Source organism: Gossypium hirsutum, chromosome A01 (genome assembly GCF_007990345.1).
Source record: "Gossypium hirsutum isolate 1008001.06 chromosome A01, Gossypium_hirsutum_v2.1, whole genome shotgun sequence".
NCBI lineage: Eukaryota > Viridiplantae > Streptophyta > Magnoliopsida > Malvales > Malvaceae > Gossypium > Gossypium hirsutum.
Window position 1 is genome coordinate 66682058 of NC_053424.1, and position 19596 is coordinate 66701653.

Consider the following 19596-nt stretch of genomic DNA (forward strand, 5'->3'; position numbering starts at 1 on the left):
ACCTAGAGGTGGTGGTGGTCTTTGATTTCCTTAGCCTCCCCATGAAAAATTTGGGTGGTTCCTCCAACCTGCATTGTAAGTGTTACTGTAAGGATTATTTTGAGATCGAGGATTATTACCCATGTAATTTAACTGCTCATTCTCTATGTTGTGGCCATAGGGTGGGTATTCTGAATTGCTTGATCCACCTTTACTTGCTTCGCACTACATTACTGGGTGAACCTGTGAAGAACCAAGAAAACCGTCAATTTTTCTATTCAAAATTTCTACCTGATTAGAGAGCATGGTGACCGAATCGACATTAAAAACGCCGGCTGTTTTCGTTGGTTTTGTTCTCATGACTTGCCACTAATAATTATTCAGTGACATCTCTTCTATAAATTCATAAGCATCCTCAGGTGTCTTATTATTGCTAGTTCCTCCAGCAACTGCATCACTCATCTATCTAGTCGAAGGATTCAGTCCATTGTGAAACGTTTGAACCTGTAGCCAGAGTGGTAACCCATGGTGAGGGCACCTTCTAAAAAGGTCCTTGTATCTCTCCCATTCATCATAGAGTGTTTCTAAATCCATCTACACAAAAGAGGAGAAATCATTACGTAATTTAGCTGTTTTTGTAACATCCTGATTTTTGGGCCTAGTCGGAACAGTGGTTTTGGGACCATAAATCCAATGAGGAAAAATTCATTTTTATTATATTTTTATGGTCTACGATTTCACGGAATGATTTCGTGAAAATTTCGTTCAAAAATTTTGACGTTTGGGCACTCAATTTGGTCAAAAGGACTAAATTGTAAAAAGTGCAAAAGTTGAGTTCTACATGTTAGAAGTGTCTAATTGTTATGAATTTTTAAATTAAAGGTCCCTAAATGGTAATTAGACCATTTTGAAGTTTGTGGACAAAAATGGACATGGTATGATAGGTTTTTAAAAGTTTTTCATTAAGGGCATTTTAGTAAATTGGTAATTAAAATGAATTAAAAATGCCAAAATAAGCCAAATTTGCTCATCTTCTTCCTCATGGCCGAATTTTTCATGAAAAACACCATGGCTAGGGTTTTCAAGCTTTCCAAGCTCATTTGTAAGTGATTCTGAGCCCCGTTTTTAATGTTCTTTACATTTTTGAAGTCCTGGTAACATGTTCTAGCTATTTCTATTATTATTTTGAGCTAGGATTTGTGTTTAAAAATTTACCCATGAATGATATGCATGTATTTTGATGTTTAATGTAGAATATGAAGCTTGAAATTGTGTTAAACAACTTTTGCTAAGTAATTTTACGTGAAAACGAGTAAAACAGCATAATCGGTGTAACATCCTGATTTTGAGCTTAGTCGGAACAGTGGTTTCAGGACCACAAATTTGATGAGGAAAATTTTATTTTTATTATATTTTTATAGTCTACGATTTCACGGAATGATTTCGTGAAAATTTTGTTCAAAAATTTCGACGTTTGGGCACTCAATTTGGTCAAAAGGACTAAATTGTAAAAAGTGCAAAAGTTGAGTTTTACATGTTAGAAGTGTTTAATTGTTATGAGTTTTTAAATAAAAGGTCCTTAAATGGTAATTAGACCGTTTTGAAGTTTGTGGACAAAAATTAGACATGGATGGAATTTTTTTGAAAGTTTAGTAGTTAGGGCATTTTGGTCATTTGTATATTAAATGAAATAAAATGGGAAACATAACACAAAAATGGTCATCTTCTCCATATGGAGGCTGAAAGTAGCATGGGGGAAGCCATGGCTAGGGTTTTCAAGCTTTCCAAGCTCAATAGTAAGTCCGTTCTAGCCCCGTTTTTCAAGTTTTTTACGTTTTTGGAATCCTGGTAACTTGATTAAGCTTATGCTAGCAATAATCCAACCTAGGGTTCGTATTTGGAAAAATGCCCATAGGTGAAATTTGTGTATTTTGGTGTTTTATGATAGAATATGAGATTTTAAATTATGTTAGACAACTTCTGCTACTCGGTTTTAAGTGAAAACGAGTAAAAGGGCTTAATCGGTAAAAATACCTAATAGTCATAAGTTCATGTTAGAGTGAGAATTTGATGTTGTCATAGAAGGGAAAAATGATCAGCATGTCATAGAACATAAGAATAAGGGATGAAGTTTAATTCCCGAGCCTAGGGGAAAAAGTGTAATTATGCAAAAGTTTAGGGGCAAAATGGTAATTTTTCCAAAGTTCGTATTAAAGGCTGTTTTTGATGAATGTATGTATTAAATAAATTAATTTGGTATGATAGATCAAGAGAAACGAGATTTAAGTCGTGATCGAGGGAAAAATAAAGTTTACAAGGAATAGGCCCGATTGCTAATATTTTGTATCGAGGTAAGTTCGTATGATAATAATAATGCAATGTTATATTTGAACTATATTTCTTACTATTATTGCATATATTGTATGATTTAATATATTGGAAAAGTTGATGGAATGGTGTTTATGATGTGGAAATATGACATGAAAGAATGTTACATGAAGTGCAAGAAAATGATGATACATGACAAGTGATATATGAAATATGTGATTTATGTTATGTAAATTCTTAAAAGCTGATTTTCTATTTGAGTTGTGTTTCATTATACTATGAATGGACAATTGGTACTATGGATAGTGAGATCGACACTTCGAGTAAGTTCATATATAAATAATCATCGATTCTTTTTATGTTAATATTTTGATATCATATGAAATGTGGCTGCCTATCAAATGATTATTTGATGTAAATTATGAATTTAAATTGATTACGGACAATTTAGTAAAATGTTGAAAAGTGAGGAATTTCCCGGTTGAACCTTCGGAATAGAAAAGATACCAATGAGCTATTGTGAGGTCAGGTGTGTAGTACTAAGTGTAGGCTACTACGTGTACCAGATAATTGGTCGCATGTGTAGTACTAAGTGCAGGCTACTATGCGTACCTGATAACTTTGATCACGTGTGTAGTACTAAGTGCAGGCTACTACGTGTATCAGATGGTTAGGTCACGTGTGTAGTACTAAGTGCAGGGTACTACGTGTACCGGATAATTGGCCGCATGTGTAGGACTAAGTGCAGGCTACTATGCGTACCAGATAGCTTCGGCTACAAGTGTGGAAATGAGAAAGTGTGTAGGCAATTGTGTATCTGCTATTATTCCGATGAGTTCAACGGGAAATCGATTAAGTGAAAATAAATGTGAAAGTGATTATATGATGAACAAGTGCAAGTATATGTTTATTTGAATTTATGAGAAATATGCTCGATATTTGAGCGAACCTCGGTAAAATGGAAGGGATTAAGTGAAATTGTGCAAAAGTGAACTTTAGTAGTAAAATAGTGTTGGACAGCAACAGTGCATGAATTTGAAAATTTACCAGAAATTGTGTAAGTTCAATTAAATTTCAAATAAAATATATAAGTAAATTTTATTGAGTCTATTTTCACATAAAAGAAATAGGGGAAGCAAAAGATTCCATATTATGTGATATTTGAATTCTTGTGAGATAGTGTCTGAATGAATTTGAGATCCCATATTCTGACTTGGAAAAATTGTTAAAAATTATAGAAAAATAATTTTGGGGTATAATTTATATTCCTAGAACCTTGTATGAGTCTACTTTTAATAAAAACAAACGAGAACATCATCCGAGTTTTGTACTATGAGATAAATAAATTTTAGTGAAGAAAGGTCGAAGTTGTTAAACAGCAAAATAGAGGAGATTTTGAATAATAAACTGTACTTATTGGCTGGACTAAAAATTCTGAAATTTTTATGGTGGAAAGATATATGAGTCTAGTTTTTGGGGAAACTTACATATCTTAATTTGGAGTTCCGTAACTCTAAATATAAATGATTTAGTGACTATTACTCAAGAAAATAGCTTAACCAGAACATGTGTAAATGCACAAATGAGTTAGTTTTATTGTGTGAAGCATGTTAGTAAATTGCTTATTATTATTTCATGTGAGCTTACTAAGCATAAAGCTTACCCCCCTCCTTTCCATTTCTTTTAGTGTTGTCAGGTTAGCTTAGGGTTGGAGATCGTTGGAGGCAGCATCACACTATCAAGCCAACACCTTGATAGTATAAACACATATGCTAGATTTATCAAGTGAGTGGCATGTATAGGGACCTAATTTTATAACATGTGTTATTATTATTTGGCCAAATATATTGGTCTTTAGTGAGCTAATGATTCTGACTTATAAATCTAGCTATTTATGTTATGTTTGATATTGGTGATGTGCATATGCTTGGTTGTCATGCATGGTTGGTAATAAGTTGTTTAAGTTGTTTAATTGATGAATTAAGTTTAGTAACACTTCGTGCTTGACTTTGATGATGGTCTCGGGTACGGGGGTGTTACATTAAGTGGTATCAGAGCCAGGTTTAGTCGATTCTCGGACTAATCTAGTATGTGTAAAGGTCTAACTATACATGTCACCGATCCGTGATAGTGTGATGTCTCCCGACGCGTATGAGAGCCACTTTTTTAGACAAAGGTAGTCTCCAACCGAGCTACACCGACCATGTTGAATGTGATGCTAAAATATTCGAGTAAAGTATAGTCATGACGAACTGAAACTTGGAAAGGTACGAATGAGGATTCATGAAATGTGTACATGGTGAAATGAGTTTATCTATGATTAATAGATAATTCCATGATGTATATGATCGATTTATTTGAACAAATGCATGTGTTTGAGTAACTTATCAAAAATATTGATGAGATGAATATTCATGTATATTGGTTGGGATGATTATGATTGGTAAGCTCGTATAACTTGAGTAAATGTATTAAATTGCTTGGATTGATATATATATAATTGAATGATATGTATATGATGATGTGTAAGATAAAAGTTTAGACTGTGATATACTTATCCATGTTTGTTTGGCCTTTATATGATATTATGTGCTTGACTTGTCTGATTTAATGAATGAATAAGTAATATTATCTAGGAAACATTGAAATACATATATAAGTACACTTGTTTAAATGAGATAACTAAAAAGTGAGTGTAAAATCAATATGAATGTTAGTTCCTCGAAATGAATGACATGATTGAAATATGATTGCTATGATGAAAACTGTGTTACATTTGTATATGAGAGTTGAGTCAGAGGCCCTACGACCCCTCCCCCCTTACCAAAGTGGTGTTTTATAAGGGAAATTCCTGAGATTTATGTTGAATGAGTTTCCAGGTGAGAAACCAAAGAGTTCAATGATGGAATGGTTATAAGTATGATTAGAGATTGAGAATGGGTTGATAAGAACAGGCATGAGCTAGAAAGATATCAAATTGACCGAAAGATTGTTTAATTTTTGCAACATCGCAGTTAGTGAAAAAGTTAATTTTGGTAAAATGATCTATCCTGGTATGATGTCGAGAAATGTATTGATTGAAATTCCCCCATGAACTGGTTTTCTGAGTTAAGGGAATATTATGGAATTTGGGATGGTAGAAATAGTTAAAGGAATAATGTTTGAAATAAGGAAATGTTCCCTGATCTTAACGTTAGATGAATGTGTTGTTAGTCTAATTGAATTATAATCTACATGGTTCTATTTTTCTCGGGTATTTTGTTATATTTCGCCTGTTGGGAATCAATGAGAAATTATGTATGGTGTCATGATTCTATTTCTACCGATCATTGCGCTGATAGATTTTATATATATACGAGAAGCATATAGTTCCGGTTGTATTTGTTGTTAGTGGTTTGGAATGATGTTATTCTGGATTTCTTTTCTTTGAAAAAAAACTATTGGTGACTTTCAAATTTTTATGAGTCTGGTTCTCGGCCTTTTGATGCAGTGCTGTAAATTGGATTCTCGTATCATGGATTTCTTTATCTTGGATTTCTTTATTTTTGGCTTCTCTGTTTCAGATTTCTCTATCTTGGTTTTTCTGGATATTTTATCTTGTAACTTATTGATCATGGCTTACATTTAGATCATGACCTTCAGCTTGTGATTGATGTATATAAAGAACAAATATGACTATACCTCTGAATTGATCCTGATAATGTGGTCAATTTTCAAGTCCCAATGTGTATGGTGAATTTTCTTTTTCAAGTAAGTTAATCAGAGTTAATGTATTCAGTTGAGATATCAGTATTACTTATGCTAATGCATTGGTTATGGTCTTTGATCAGCATGATGAGTGAATTTTGAATGATGTATGTTGAATTGTTCTGTTGACTAGAAGAGAGAATTTCTTGAAATATCAATTACGGATGAATAAGGTCAACTTGATTGTTCAATCTGTATAGAGTATATGTCTAGAACTTAATGAGATGTGCATACTTGAGAATAAGAAGATCTGATATTGATAATATAAAGATAATCTGGGTATAAAAAAAATGCTGAAACGATCATTGTTTATCTTTGAGTACAAATTATTGAAATGTTGAAAGTTTAAAGATGTATAGCAAGAATCATCAGAATTATTTTTTCCGTTTGGGAATTAGAATGGAAATAGAAAAGGTTAATATGGATTTTCTTGTCTGAGTCGTTCCTATCCTTGAAAGAGGAAAGTAATATGTAGTTTTGTTAAACGTTATGAGATATGCAAATTATGCCGGTATACCTAAATGTCTACTCACCAGATTTATAGGATTTCATGTCTTTATGAATGGTAGATATCATGGAATTTTAATCTCCACTAATCGGATTGAGATCCGAGTTTCATATCATGATTTCTTTGGAAAGCCAAAAGAGGCTTGAAAGAAAAAGTAACTGAGGGTTGAATTGACAAAAATTGGACTGTGTGAAATTATAAAGAGTATGAGGCCGAGATGAATTAACTAGTTTTACTATTTGAATCCGAAAATATTCTGGTGCGAATGTATATCTAACATAATGGTATGGATCGGACTTTTGAGTACATAAGCTTTTTAGTAGAGATTAAGTTTCAGAAAAAGTATTGTAAAGTGAATACCACTTACGTCTTTTGTTTGTAAAATTTAAAGAGAGAGGTAGTAAAAGTTTAGCCTGAGTGGAAGTTCTTTAACATCGATTATAGGATTGAGGAATCCAATTGAAAAACCAAAACCATTTTTTTGGTAAGATTTTTAGGGACAAAAATCCTTAAAAGGGGGAGAAATGTAACATCCTGATTTTGGGCTTAGTCGGAACAGTGGTTTCAGGACCACAAATTTGACGAGGAAAATTTTATTTTTATGATATTTTTATGGTCTACGATTTCATGGAATGATTTCGTGAAAATTTCGTTCAAAAATTTCGACGTTTGGGCACTCAATTTGGTCAAAAGGACTAAATTGTAAAAAGTGCAAAAGTTGAGTTTTACATGTTAGAAGTGTTTAATTGTTATGAGTTCTAAAATCAAAGGTACTTAAATGGTAATTAGACCATTTTGAAGTTTGTAGACAAAAATTGGACATGGATGGAATGTTTTTGAAAGTTTAGTAGTAAGGGCATTTTGGTCATTTGCATATTAAATGAAATAAAATGGGAAAAATAACACAAAAATGGTCAACTTCTCCATATGGAGGCCGAAATTGGCATGGGGGAAGCCATGGCTAGGGTTTTCAAGCTTTCCAAGCTCAATAGTAAGTCCGTTCTAGCCCCATTTTTCAAGTTCTTTACGTTTTTGGAATCCCGATAACTTGATTAAGCTTATGCTAGCAATAATCCAACCTAGGGTTCGTATTTGGAAAAATACCCATAGGTGAAATTTTTGTATTTTGGTGTTTTATGATAGAATATGAGGTTTTAAATTATGTTAGACAACTTCTGCTACTCGGTTTTAAGTGAAAACGAGTAAAAGGGCTTAATCGGTAAAAATACCTAATAGTCATAAGTGCATGTTAGAGTGAGAATTTGATGTTGTCATAGAAGGAAAAAATGATCAGCGTGTCATGAAACATAAGAATAAGGGATGAATTTTAATTCCCGAGCCTAGGGGAAAAAGTGTAATTATGCAAAAGTTTAGGGGCAAAATGATAATTTTGCCAAAGTTCGTATTAAAGGCTGTTTTGATGAATGTATGTATTAAATAAATTAATTTGGTATTATAGATCAAGAGAAATGAGATTCAAGTTGTGATCGAGGGAAAAACAAAGTTTACAAGGAATAGGCCCGATTGCTAATATTTTGTATCGAGGTAAGTTCGTATGATAATAATAATGCAATGTTATGTTTGAATTATATTTCTTACTATTATTGCATATATTGTATGATTTAATATATTGGAAAAGTTGATGGACTGGTGTTTATGATGTGGAAATATGACATGAAAGAATGTTACATGAAGTGAAAGAAAATGATGATACATGACAAGTGATATATGAAATATGTGATTTATGTTATGTAAATTCTTAAAAGCTGATTTTCTATTTGAGTTGTGTTTTATTATACTATGAACGGACAATTGGTACTATGGATAGTGAGATCGACACTTCGAGTAAGTTCGTATATAAATAATCATCAATTCTTTTTATGTTAATATTTTGATATCATATGAAATGTGGCTGCCTATCAAATGATTATTTGATGTAAATTATGAATTTAAATTGATTACAGACAATTTAGTAAAATGTTGAAAAGTGAGAATTTCCCGGTTGAACCTTCGGAATAGAAACGATACCAATGAGCTATTGTGTGGTCAGGTGTGTAGTACTAAGTGTAGGCTACTACGTGTACCAGATAATTGGTCGCATGTGTAGTACCAAATGCAGGCTACTATGCATACCTGATAACTTCGATCACGTGTGTAGTACTAAGTGCAGGCTACTACGTGTATTAGATGGTTAGGTCACGTGTGTAGTACTAAGTGCAGGGTACTACGTGTACCGGATAATTGGTCGCATGTGTAGTACTAAGTGCAGGCTACTATGCGTACCAGATAGCTTCGGCTACAAGTGTGGAAATGAGAAAATGTGCAGGCAATTGTGTATCTGTTATTATTCCGATGAGTTCAACGGGAAATCGATTAAGTGAAAATAAACGTGAAAGTGATTATGTGATGAACAAGTGCAAGTCTATGTTTATTTGAATTTATGAGCAATATGCTCGATATTTGAGCGAACTTCGGTAAAATGGAAGGGATTAAGTGAAATTGTGCAAAAGTGAACTTTAGTAGAAAAACAGTGTTGGACAGCAACAGTGCATGAATTTGAAAATTCACCAAAAATTGTGTAAGTTGAATTAAATTTCAAATAAAATATGCAATTAAATTTTATTGAGTCTATTTTCACATTAAAGAAATAGGGGAAGCAAAAGAATTCCATATTATGTGATATTTGAGTTCTTGTGAGACAGTGTCTGAATGAATTCGAGATCCCCTGTTCTAACTTGGAAAAATTGTTAAAAATGATAGAAAAATAATTTTGGGGTATAATTTATATGCCTAGAATCTTGGATGAGTATACTTTTAATAAAAACAAACGAGAGCATCATCCGAGTTTTGTACTATGACATAAATAAATTTTAGTGAAGAAAGGTTGAAGCTGTTAAACAGCAAAACAGATGAGATTTTGAATAATAAACTGTACTTATTGGCTGGACTAAAAATTCTGAAAATTTTATGGTGGAAAGATATATGAGTCTAGTTTTTGGGAAAATTTACGGATCTTAATTTTGATTTCCGTAACTCTAAATATAAATGATTTAGTGACTATTACTCAAGAAAACAGCTTAACCAAAACATGTGTAAATGTACAAATGAGTTAGTTTTATTGTGGGAACCATGTTAGTAAATTGCTTATTATTATTTCATGTGAGCTTACTAAGCATAAAGCTTACCACCCTCCTTTCCATTTCTTTTAGTGTTGTCAGGTTAGCTCAGTGTTGGAGACCGTCGGAGGCAGCATTACACTATCAAACCAACACCTTGACAGTATAAACACATATGCTAGATTTATCAAGTGAGTGGCATGTATAGGGACCTAATTTTATAACATGTGTTATTATTATTTGGCCAAATATATTGGTCTTTAGTGAGCTAATGATTCTGACTTATAAATCTAGCTATTTATGTTATGTTTGATATTGGTGATGTGCATTTGCTTGGTTGTCATGCATGGTTGGTAATAAGTTGTTTAATTGATGAATAAAGTTTGGTAACACTTCGTGCTTGACTCCGGCGATGGTCTCGGGTACGGGGGTGTTACAATTGGTAAAAATACCTAATGTTCATAAGTACATGTTAGAGTGAGAATTTGATGTTTCCATAGATGGGAAAAATAGTCAGCATGTCATAAAACATAAGAAAATAGGATGAAGTTTAATTTCCGAACCTTGGGGCAAAAGTGAAATTATGTAAAAGTTTAGGGGTAAAAATGCAAATTTGTAAAAATATGATTTTTGGACCCGTATGAATAACGTGACTAATTATTAGGCTAAATGTGATATTGTAGATGAAGGAAATCGAAATTTGGGCTTAAATCGGGAAAATACAAGGTTATGGACTAAAATGGTAAATTGTCGTTTCTGGATCGAGGTAAGTTCTTGTGTTAATAATAATGCAATACCATGCATGAATTGTAATCGTCTATTGATATGGCATAAATTGTATGAGTTAATATGTTTAAGAGAAGTTGATGGATGGTATGTATGATATGGAAAAATGTAATGCTTGTTGTGACATGTGAAATTGAATGGCAAATTATTGTTACATGAATTGACTGTTAAATTACTATTACCTGGGTTGTATGAATTGCTACACGGTTGTACCTGATGAGATTTCAACAAGTTTTTACGTAAATAATTTATCGATTCTTTTTATTTTATTATATTTTGTTATCATATGAAATGTGGCTACCTATAGAATGACTATTTGTTGTAAATTGCAAATTGAAAAAGGACTATGAATAAATTTGTAACATGTTGGAAAGTGAGGAATTTCCCTGTTGAGCCTTCGGAATAGAAACGATACGAATAATCTATTGTGAGGTCGCATGTGTAGTACTAAGTGCAGGCTACTATGCGTACTCGATAACTTCGATCACGTGTGTAGTACTAAGTGCAGGCTACTACGTGTATCAGATGGTTAGGTCACGTGTGTAGTACTAAGTGCAGGCTACTATGTGTACTGGATAATTAGTCGCATGTGTAGTACTAAGTGCAGGCTACTATGAGTACCAGATAGCTTTGGCTATAAGTGTGAAAATATGTGCAGGCATCTGAGTATCAGTTATTATTCCGAAGAGTTCAACGGGAAAATCGATTAAGAAAAAAATACATGTGAACGTGATTATATGATGAATAAGTGCAGGTATATGTTTAAGAAAATTTTTAGCAATATGATCGATATTTGAGTGAACTTCGATAAGACAAAATGGATAAAGTGAAATTATGTAAGAGTGAATTTTAGTAGTAAAACAATGTTGGACAGCAGTAGTTGTGTGAATTTGAAAATTTACCAAAAATTGTGTAAGTTGATTTAAATTTCAAATAAATTATTGAATTAAATCTTAATGAGTCTATTTTCATATAAAGGAAACAGAGGAGCAAAAGAGTTGTACATTATCCGAGTCTCGTACAATGAGATAAATAAATTTTAGTGAAGAAAGGTCGAAGCTGTTAAAAAGCAAAACAGGGGAGAATTTGAATAATAAACTGTACTTATTGCCCAGATCAAAAATTCTGAAAATTTTATGGTGGAAAGATATATGAGTATAGTTTCTGGGAAAATTTACGGATCTTAATTTGGAGTTCCATAACTCTAGATATAAATGATTTAGTGACTGTTACTCAAGAAAGCAGCTTAACCAGAACATGTGTAAATGTACAATTGGGTTAGTTTTACTGTGGAAAGCATGTTAGTAAATTGCTTATTATTATTTCATGTGAGCTTACTAAGCATAAAGCTTACCCCTCTTCTTTCCATTTCTTTTAGTGTTGTCAGGTTAAGGTTAGCTCAAGGTTGGAGATCGTCGGAGGCAGCATCACACTATCAAGCCAACACCTTGACAGTATATACACATATGCTAGAATTATCAAGTGAGTGGCATGTATAAGGACCTAGTTTTATAACATGTATTATTATAATTTGGCCAAATATATTGGTCTTTAGTGAGCTAATGATTCTGACTTATAAATCTAGCTATTTATGTTATGTTTGATATTGGTGATGTGCATATGCATTGTTGGTAATAAGTTGTTTAAGTTGTTTAATTAATGAATTAAGTCCGTTAACACCTCGTGTTAGAATCCGGCAACGGTCTCGGGTATGGGGCATTACATTTAGTGGTACCAGAGCTCTGGTTTAGTCGGTTCTCGAACTAACCTAGCATGTGTAAAAGTCCAACTATACATGTCACATATCCGTGATAGTGTGATCTCTCCCGACGCGTATGAGAGCCATTTTGTTTAGACAAAGGTACTCTCCAACCGAGCTACACCGACCATGTTGAATGTGATGCTAAAATATTTGAGTAAAGTATAGTCATGACGAATTGAAACTTGGAAAGGTACGGATGAGGATTCATGAAATGTGTACATGGTGAAATGAGTTTATCTATGATTAATAGATAATTTCATGATGTATATGATCGATTTATTTGAACAAATGCATGTGTATGAGTAACTTATCAAAAATATTGATAAGATGAATATTCATGCATATTGGTTGGCATGATTATGATTGGTAAGCTCGTATAACTTGAGTAAATGTATTAAATTGCTTGGACTGATATATATGATTGTAATAATATGTATATGATGATGTGTAAGATGAAAGTTTAGACTGTGATATACTTATTCATGTTTGTTTGGCCCTTATATGATATTATGTGCTTGACTTGTCTGATTTAATGAATGCATAAGTAATATTATCTAGGAAACATTGAAATACATGTATAAGTACACTTGTTTAAATGAGATAACTAAAAAAGTGAGTGTAAAATTAATATGAATGTTAGTTACTCAAAATGAATGACATGATTGAAATATGATTGCTATGATGAAAACTGTGTTACATTTGTATATGAGAGTTGAGTTAGAGGCCCTACGACCCCTCCCCCTTACCAAAGTGGTGATTTATAAGGGAAATTCCTGAGATTTATGTTGAATGAGTTTCCAGGTGAGAAACCAAAGAGTTCAATGATGGAATGGTTATAAGCATGATTAGAGATTGAGAATGGGTTGATAAGTACAGACATGAGCTAGAAAGATATCGGATTGACCGAAAGATTGTTTAACTTTCGCAACATCATAGTTAGCAAAAAAGTTAATTTTGGTAAAACGATCTATCCTGGTATGATGTCGAGAAATGTATTGATTGCAATTACCCCATGAACTAGTTTTCTTAGTAAAGGGAATATTATGGAATTTGGGAGGGTAGAAATAGTTAAAGGAATAATGTTAGAAATAAAGAAATGTTCCCTGATCTTAACGTTAGACGAATGTGTTGTTAGTCTAATTGGATTATAATCTGCATGGTTCTATTTTTCTCTGGTATTTTGTTATATTCCGCCTGTTGGGAATCGATGAGAAATTGTGTATTGTGCCAAGATTCTATTTCTACCGATCATTGCTCTGATTGATTATATATATATGAGAAGCATATAGTTCCGGTCACATTTTTTGTTAGTGGTTTGGAATGATGTTATTCTGGATTTCTTTTCTTTGAAAAACCATTGGGGTCTTTCATATTTTTATAAGTCTGGTTCTCGGTCTTCTGATGCAGTGTTGTAAATTGGATTCTGGTATCATGGATTTCTTTATTTTGGATTTCTTTATTCTTGGCTTCTCTGTTTCAGATTTCTCTATCTTGGTTTTTCTGGATATTTTATCTTGTAACTTGTTGATCATGGCTTGCATTTAGAGTATGACCTTCAGCTTGTGATTGATGTATATAAAGAACAAATACGACTATACCTCTGAATTGATCCTGATAATATGGTGAAATTTCAAGTCCCAATGTGTATGGTGGATTTCTTTTCTCAAGTAAGTTAATCAGAGTTAATGTATTCAGTTGAGGTATCAGTATTACTTATGCTAATGCATTTGTTATAGTCTTCGATTGGCATGATGAGTGAATTTGGAATGATGCATGTTGAATCGTTCTGTTGACTACAAGAGAGAATTTCTTGAAATATCAATTACGGATGAATAAGGTCGACTTGATTGTTCAATCTGTATGGAGTATATGTCTAGAATTTAATGAGATGTGCATACTTGAGAATAAGATTTTATTTCTTCACGAGTAAAAAGACGAATAGTCTAATTAAGAAGTGAATGTTTCCTAGAAGAATCGTATACAATAAGAAGATCTGATATTGATAATGTGAAGATAATTTGGGTATTAAAAAAAATGTTGAAATGATCATTGTTTATCTTTGAGTACAAATTCTTGAAATGTTGAAAGTTTAAAGATGTATAGCAAGAATCATCAGAATTATTTTTGCCGTTTTGGAATTAGAATGGAAATAGAAAAGGTTAATATGGATTTTCTTGTCTGGATCATTCCTGTCCTTGCAAGATGAAAGTGATATGTAGCGTTGTTAAATGTATTGAGATGTGTAAATTATGCTGGTATACCCGAATGTCTACTCACCAGATTTATAGAATTTCATGTCTTTATGAATGTTGGATATCATGGAATTTTAATATTCACAAATCGGATTGAGATCTGGGATTCATATCATGATTTTTTTTGGGAAAGCCAGAGGAGGCTTTGAAATGAAAGGTAACTAAGAGTTGAATTGGACTGTGTGGAATTATAAAGAGTTTGAGGCCGAGATGAACTGACTAGTTTCACTATTTGAATCTGAAAAGATTCTGGTGCGAATGTATATGTAACATGATGGTTTGGATTAGACTTTTGAGTACATGAGCTTTCTGGTACAGACTAAGTTTTGGTGAAAGTATTGTAAAGTGAATACCACTTATGATTTTTGTATGCAAATTTAAAGAGATAGATAGTAAAAGCACAGCTTGAGTGAAAGTTCTTTAATATAGATTATAGGATTGAGGAATCCAAGTGAAAAAAACCAAAACCACTTTACTGGTAAGATTTTCGAGGACGAAAATCCCTAAAGGGGGGAGAAATGTAACATCCTGATTTTTGGGCCTAGTCGGAACAGTGGTTTTCGGACTACAAATCCGATGAGGAAAAATTCATTTTTATTATATTTTTATGGTCTACGATTTCACGGAATGATTTCGTGAAAATTTCGTTAAAAAATTTTGACGTTTGGGCACTCAATTTGGTCAAAAGGACTAAATTGTAAAAAGTGCAAAAGTTGAGTTCTACATGTTAGAAGAGTCTAATTGTTATGAATTTTAAATTAAAGGTCCTTAAATGGTAATTAGACCATTTTCAAGTTTGTGGACAAAAATGGACATGGTATGATAGGTTTTTAAAAGTTTTTCATTAAGGACATTTTAGTAAATTGGTAATTAAAATGAATTAAAAATGCCAAAATAAGCAAAATTTGCTCATCTTCTTCCTCATGGCCGAATTTTTCATGAAAAACACCATGGCTAGGGTTTTCAAGCTTTCCAAGCTCATTTGTAAGTGATCCCGAGCCCCATTTTTAATGTTCTTTACATTTTTAAAGTCCCGGTAACATGTTCTAGCTATTTCTACTATTATTTTGAGCTAGGATTTGTGTTTAAAAATTTACCCATGAATGATATGCATGTATTTTGATGTTTAATGGTGGAATATGAAGCTTGAAATTATGTTAAACAACTTTTTCTAAGTGATTTTACGTGAAAACGAGTAAATCGGCATAATCGGTAAAAATACCTAATGTTCATAAGTACATGTTAGAGTGAGGATTTGATGTTTCCATAGAAGGGAAAAATGGTCAGCATGTCATAAAACATAAGAAAATAGGATGAAGTTTAATTTCCGAACCTTGGGGCAAAAGTGCAAATATGCAAAAGTTTAGGGGTAAAAATGCAAATTTGTAAAAATATGATTTTTGACCCGTATGAATAATGTGACTAATTATTAGGCTAAATTTGATATTATAGATGAAGGAAATCGAGATTCGGGCTTAAATCGAGAAAATACAAGGTTATGGACTAAAATGGTAAATTGTCGTTTCTGGATCGAGGTAAGTTCGTGTGTTAATAATAATGCAATACCATACATGAATTGTAATTCTCTATTGATATGGCATAAATTGTATGAGTTAATATGTTTAAGAGAAGTTGATGGATGGTATGTATGATATGGAAAAATGTAATGCTTGTTGTGACATGTGAAATTGAATGGCAAATTATTGTTACATGAATTGAGTGTTAAATTACTATTACCTGGGTTGTAAGAATTTCTACACGGTTGTACCTGATGAGATTTCAACAAGTTTGTACGTAAATAATTTATCGATTCTTTTTATTTTATTATATTTTGTTATCATATGAAATGTGGCTGCCTATAGAATGACTATTTGTTGTAAATTGCAAATTGAAAAAGGACTATGAATAAATTTGTAACATGTTGGAAAGTGAGGAATTTCCCTGTTGAGCCTTCGGAATAGAAACGATACGAATGATCTATTGTGAGGTCGCATGTGTAGTACTAAGTGCAGGCTACTATGCGTACTAGATAACTTCGATCACGTGTGTAGTACTAAGTGCAGGCTACTACGTGTATCAGATGGTTAGGTCACGTGTGTAGTACTAAGTGCAGGCTACTACGTGTACTGGATAATTGGTCGCATGTGTAGTACTAAGTGCAGGCTACTATGCGTACCAGATAGCTTTGGCTATAAGTGTGAAAATATGTGCAGGCATCTGAGTATCAGTTATTATTCCGAAGAGTTCAACGGGAAAATCGATTAAGAAAAAAATACATGTGAACGTGATTATATGATGAATAAGTGCAGGTATATGTTTAAGAAAATTTTTAGCAATATGATTGATATTTGAGTGAACTTCGATAAGACAAAATGGATAAAGTGAAATTATGTAAGAGTGAATTTTAGTAGTAAAACAGTGTTGGACAGCAGTAGTTGTGTGAATTTGAAAATTTACCAAAAATTGTGTAAGTAGATTTAAATTTCAAATAAATTATTGAATTAAATCTTAATGAGTCTATTTTCATATAAAGGAAACAGAGGAGCAAAAGAGTTGTATATTATGTGATATTCCAATTTTTGTGAGACAGTGTCAGAATGAATTCGAGATCCCCTGTTCTGACTTGGAAAAATTGTTAAAAATTGTAGAAAACTAATTATGAATTATAATCTATATTATTAGAATCTTTGATGAGTATACTTTTAATAGAAACAAACAGGAACATTATCCGAGTCTCGTACAATGAGATAAATAAATTTTAGTGAAGAAAGGTCGAAGCTGTTAAAAAGCAAAATAGGGGAGACTTTGAATAATAAACTATACTTATTGGCCAGACCAAAAATTCTGAAAATTTTATGGTGGAAAGATATATGAGTTTAGTTTCTGGGAAAATTTATGGATCTTAATTTGGAGTTCCATAACTCTAGATATAAATGATTTAGTGACTGTTACTTAAGAAAGCAGCTTAACCAGAGCATGTGTAAATGTACAATTAGGTTAGTTTTACTGTGGAAAGCATGTTAGTAAATTGCTTATTATTATTTCATGTGAGCTTACTACGCATAAAGCTTACCCCTTCCTTTCTATTTCTTTTAGTGTTGTCAGGTTAAGGTTAGCTCAAGGTTGGAGATCGTCGGAGGCAGCATCACACTATCAAGCCAACACCTTGATAGTATATACACATATGCTAGAATTATCAAGTGAGTGGCATGTATAAGGACCTAGTTTTATAACATGTATTATTATAATTTGGCCAAATATATTTGTCTTTAGTGAGCTAACTTATAAATCTAGCTATTTACATTATGCTTGATATTGGTGATGTGCATATGCATGGTTGATAATAAGTTGTTTAAGTTGTTTAATTAATGAATTAAGTCCGTTAACACCTCGTGTTCGACTCCGGCGATGGTCTCGGGTACGGGGCGTTACAGTTTTAGCTGGCAAAAAATATTTTAATAAAAATTTTTCAGTCCTTTGTTCCCAAGTAGTGATTGACCCTCGTGGTAGTAAGTTCAACCACTGTTTAGCTTTGTTCCCTAATGAAAAATGGAATAACCGAAGGCGAATGGCATCATCAAAAATGCCATTGATTTTAAAAGTGTCGCAAAACTCTAAGAAATTCGCCAAATGAGCTTTTGGGTCCTCATCCTACAAACCAACAAACTGAACAAACTGTTGGATCATTTGAATGGTGTTAGGTTTCAGTTTAAAATTATTTGCAGGACCAGCAGGCCTAACTATGCTCGATTCAGTTCCTGTTAAAGAAGGTTTAGCATAATCATACATAGTTCGCGGAGCAGGATTCTGATTTACTAGATCAGCGACAATTGCAGGAGGTAGCGGATTTTCCTAGTTTTCAGCCATCTCCTCGGTTGTGGTTGAAGTATCGTCCTCTTGCTCTTCCTGTGTGTATCTTAAGCTTCTCCTTCTTTCTTTTCGGTTTCTGCGAACTGTGCGATCGATCTCACTATCAAACAGTAATGGTCCCGAAGGGTTTCTTCTAGTCAAACACTAAAAAAACCTGCCAGGAGCGAATAAAAGAAAAATTAGAAATTAAAATAAAAGTTTAAATTGCAAATAAAGTAAAATGGCTAAAGTAATAAAAATTGAGTATTCCTAATATCTTAGCTCCTCGGCAACGGCGCCAAAAACTTGATACGTGATATTCGTGACAGGTAAATTATAATTAATCGTTCTTGAAACTAACTATTATCACGATGAAGGCAAGTGTACCTATCGAACAGTAGTATAGCTTTAGCAAGACCGGATTGCCGAACCCAAAAGAACTGTAACAACCCAATTTGGACCCTAATCGGAACGGTGGTTTCGGGACCACGAATCCGAGTCAGAAAAATATTTAAAAATTATTTTTTGTGTTTATTTTGTGTGAATTTATATCTATGAAATTTTAGTGATTTAATTTTGTTGTTTAGGTATCTGATTAAATAAAAGGACTTAATCGCATAAATTGAAAACTTGATAGTTTAAAACATAAGGGCCAAATTGTTAGTGGCTTTCTAAGTTGGGGCATTTATGTTGTAAATATCCCATTAATATATTAGTGGGACGGCATAAGACATAAATTACATGGTTTTATATTATATAAGTAATTAAACATTAAATTAATATATGTTATAATATAATATATATATATCATAAAATAATAATAAGCCATGCTCATCTTATTCTTTTGACCAAAACCAAAAATAAGAAAGAAAAAAAGAAAGGAAAACCTAGTTCGGCCATAAACAAGCTTGATTGAGGTATGTGTTTAGTTCGGTTTTTGATCATTTCTATGTTTTTGAGATCGTTGCTTCCAGTACTATAAAACCCATGCTTGAATTTTTTATTTTGGTGAATATTTTGATTTATGCCATTGTTGAAAGCTTGTGATTTTTGTTGTTTAATGATGAAATAAAAGATATGTTTTAGATTAACATATTTTGTATTGGAGTTTTTGATGATTTTGAGTAATTAGGACTAAATTGCAAAAATAATAATTTGAGGGACTAAAATGTGAAATAAATGAAATATATGGACTTGTATGAATACTAGGAATATTTGGCCAAACATGGGTATATTGAAATTTTGCATATTTTGTGTTTTGTACAATAG

The 19596-nt window shown here is 32.6% G+C and overlaps 1 non-coding gene across 1 annotated transcript; it reads left to right on the forward strand.

Moving 5' to 3' along the window:
- The first annotated feature begins 499 nt into the window (after window positions 1-499).
- LOC121206651 (small nucleolar RNA R71) lies at window positions 500-606 on the forward strand. Its single transcript, XR_005901763.1, has one exon. It is a non-coding gene; the product is annotated as a small nucleolar RNA R71 (small nucleolar RNA).
- Window positions 607-19596: the final 18990 nt, after the last annotated feature.